The following is a 4,211-nucleotide window of genomic DNA, read 5'->3' as shown; positions in this document are numbered from 1 at the left end:
TGTCCAACTAAGAAACCATGCATCAAACACCCTATAGTTATGAAGATTTTTGAAGACATAGAAGCAAGATTTGTTGTTGAATGGGAGGAAGAAGAAAAGGAAGGTTCTAACACACAAGGACATGTCTACCAAGAAGCTTATTGATCAGTTCAATGCTCACCTAGTAGATTTAATCAAACATGATTTTGTGTATAGATGGAAAGCATAGCAATATAAAGAATGTTTGACAAGGTTCCCTATAGATGTGGTTGTATCATGCATAGATTTCATTGAAAACTATAGCTTCAAGGAGCATAATGAGATACAATTCATGCACTGGTATTCCAGCCAAGTGACAATCTTTGTTCACATTTCCTATATTCCTATTGTAAGTGACATCCATGAAACCCATCACTTCTATATATCTGATGATAAGCAACATGACACTCTTTTTGTGCAGCATTGTTTCATGCTCCATCATGAATGGTTGAAGGGTTTTGGTCAAACACTTAAATGACATTAGGTATGGTCTAATGGATAAACGTCCCAATTCAAAGCTAAAAGGCCCTTCATGTGATTCATGGTATCTTTTAAAAAGGACATCTGAATGTGTGTAATGCAACAACCTATGTAGCGATCCTTGAGCTTGCACATGAAATAAGGCTTCAAGTTCTCAAATGCATGTTGTTGAATCTTGATCTCTTGGTGCATTTCCTTGAACAAGAGATAAATCTTCACCTGTAACATCAATTAAATAGATAGATTACTCACATGATACCAGTATATACCGGTATTTTGTTCCCATTGGTAATACTAATATACACCCACATTCTTAATAGAATTGTACCGGTAGTCTTCTGGAACCACTGCAGCTTTTGTATGGAACCGGTTCTACTTTAAGAAAGTGTTAAATTAATGGCATGAAAAACAAATATTTGCATGATATCAGTACAATAACAGGAATGGGAATAGAAGTAAAGTATGTTACCAACTTAACCCATTATAGTACACAATCTTACTATGAATCTGGTATTATTGTGCTACCACAAGTTTCAAGTAAAGTACATTTTCATGACAACACAATCACTATGAATCATTAGTATCTTTTGCTACCACTGTTAATTTCACATAACCTTACTTATATATAGGAGAGAGGTGCCCGCACAACTGTTTCTTGCCCACGTGGTACATTGAGTGCCAGCCAGTGGCACATTACTACGTGATATTTCAATGCAAAATGTTCTTCCATTCCCATCGAAACCGCTTGCCCTACCATTTTCTAAGACATAGGTTTTTTTTCTACCTTACCATGCACATACCCGCATATTTGAAAGGTTTTAGATCTGGATGTGGACCAGGGGTTCAGACATGGCATAAAGATTTTATGCTTGTGGTGCTAGTTCATCTTCTGGTAAAAGGTTGGTTGATTTAACAAATGCATCAATCAAAAAGATGGGTGTGAACTCCCATGAAACACAGCAAACAGGAGTCAAGAAGTAGATTGCATGCAAGAAACGTCTAGTGCATGCAAATCCAAGAGTGATAATGGAGGAGAACAACCACAAACCCTGAATATGTGACCCGTCACTGGTGAAGAGGTAAGAAAAACCACATGCCCATGGTTAAGGACACAATCAAATATTAATTATGAATGAGGATTTCATAATTGTTATACCTACTTCCTCCAAATCAATAGATTCCTCATGGGTATCTTCTTCAACAATCACTTTTCCTTTCCTCGTTCTTTTCCCACTTTTTGTGATAGAACTTTTTTGCTCTAGAATTAGCATGGAATGCAATTATTCAAAAAAAGAATAAAGTAAAAGATTCATCTAGGAAGGAGAATGTAGGATTTACTTCCCCATAATTTTTCTAGGTCTTGGAATTCAAAATTGAAGTCAAATGTCATTCGCTCTGAGGAGCTATTTGTTCATTTTCATGCTTGTATGATGTATCTATGTCTTGAGCTTCCTCTCATGGGCCTGTTTCACACTTATTAGAATTCTTTTTCTTGAAAAAATAAAATAAAGCTGGAACTCAAATCGGTCCTCTTTTGATACATGAACATGCCCTTTTTTTATCTTGCTCTTCAAAGTCAATCCTTATTACTCAATCTGCAAAGTCAACTCTTTCAATCCCAACCTCTTAGCTCAATTTCTAAAATTCATGTGATCAATCTTGGCCTTGGAACAAAAGAGATTAGGATAAAAGGGACCTTTTCTTTTTTATAAAGGAAATGGAGAGGGGTTAAAAAGGAGTCTGTGATGTGGCTTTTTAATAAAGTTCTCCAATTTTAATATGATGTGGCTTTCTTCTTTTCTTGTTTATGATGCACAATGACGAAGTCGTCGATCATTAGTTTGATATAACCAATCAATACTCATGTAGTCTATTCATGCAAGAAAAGAAAAGCATGATCATGGATGTCATCCATTCCATGCCCTTACTAGCACCAACATAGATCTTGGGGATTATAATACTTTTGTGTTACAAGTACGAGGAAGGGCTAGCCGTCTTGTAGTATCTCATCAACATATCTACACCTTTCATAGCTTTCTCTTTAGTGAGGGCTAAAGTAGTTTGTTTATTTCAACAAACACCTTGTACTGACTCTATAGAAGATTTTCAATTTTAATATAGATAAGTCTTTATATACAAAAATGGTTTCAATCATATCCCATTGTTGGAATGTGTGAAAAATATACAAGACGTAGTTTCTAAGTTGCACACTTCAAAAATATCCAAATAATCATCGAAAAAACTGCTCCTAGGTAGAAGGAACACTATTGTGCGGTCAAGTTTTTAGCACTCATGCTCAAAACCATGAAAACTTGGATGAAGAATTGACATATTGAGGTGCCATCGAACACATCCCTAAGCCCAAAAAACCTAAATGAACAGCCAATGAGCTAATGTGCCTTTTAAAATTCCTTCACAACATCAAACGTTTCTTTTACCTTATAGCTCGAATAGTTAACACCATCATTACTTTGAAAACATCCACACCAATAAGGATGATAACTAGGTTCTGACACCCATGTGAAGATAGCTACAACAAAACCAGGGAGGGTTAGTAAGAAATATGTAAGATAGCATGTGCAATCAATAGAAGGGGTTTTCTATGTTTATGCAATTACAAAACATATGCATACATAAGGGATACTTTTATCATCTAAAGATGGGGTGAATATAGGTTATTTTATAGGTAGGGGTTTATTTTAATACCCCTTGATTGCATGTGCTATATAGGGTTTTAGATAGTGGTCCCCCTAGGAAATAGAAGGATCACTCTCATATACCACCCAATGATGACTTCCTCATATATGAGCTTGTTTCTTTGTTATGTTTTTTTCTTCTATGATATCTTTATCTCGAGATTTCCTTTTAAGTTTAGCTTTCACTCCTTGGAACCCTCCCCCATGCACCCAATGCTTGCCAATTGGCTTATTCTTTGGTGCCACGTGTCTTACAAGAGCTGGCCTTCTATTAAAGCCCTCTCATGGGTTCCCTTTTACATCTTCATTAATGCTTAAGCCTAGGAATAAATTAGAAGATTAGCCCCATTAATGTATATACTAACAAGCCCGCATACATTTCCCCCTATACAGTGGTCTCAGTATATAGTTGATATAACACAATGTAAAGATGGGGGAAAAGAATCATATAAGAAAAAGAGTATTACGCCACAGATAATCAACATGATGGTCATGAAGGAATAAGTCTCATCAAGATTTTGAACCTTGGAATGATAAGGAAAATTATGGTAGGAGCTTATGAAATTGAAAATGAGAATTACTTAATGGAGTAATGAAAAAGGGGGGCATGAGATACAGGAAGCATTGCTTTTTTTGCAAAACAACCCCAATGTGAGAAGAAGAGAGGGATAATCAAAGAAGAACCATCCATTACCAATCTACTATGTAACAAGAAAATAAATGAGCCCACTTCGAATATTTGAGACGTTTGTTGTTTAGCATTTGGACTGCCTTTTATATATGGGCTTTTTAACTTGTAGATGTTATAAGGGCCCGAGGCTCAATGTTATGAATGCCCCATAGAAAAATGAGTCCGTATTTAGGTGCTTTGCTCACCCCGCTCCTTATGTTCGAGGTTGGAATTGTGCTCTTAATCTCCCGAGGATTACCAAAAAGTGAGCGGAGAAAAGCGAGCAGCCCCAAATAAGTGAGCAAGATTAAATAGGTTTCAAGCAAGCGAGAACCTCATCTAACATC

The sequence above is a fragment of the Dipteris shenzhenensis genome, chromosome 22 (assembly GCF_047967505.1).
Source record: "Dipteris shenzhenensis isolate YYH24624 ecotype China chromosome 22, Dip_SZ_1.0, whole genome shotgun sequence".
In the NCBI taxonomy this organism is placed as follows: Eukaryota; Viridiplantae; Streptophyta; class Polypodiopsida; order Gleicheniales; family Dipteridaceae; genus Dipteris; species Dipteris shenzhenensis.
The sequence above is the reverse complement of the archived record's forward strand: the minus strand, read 5'-3'. Positions refer to the sequence as shown.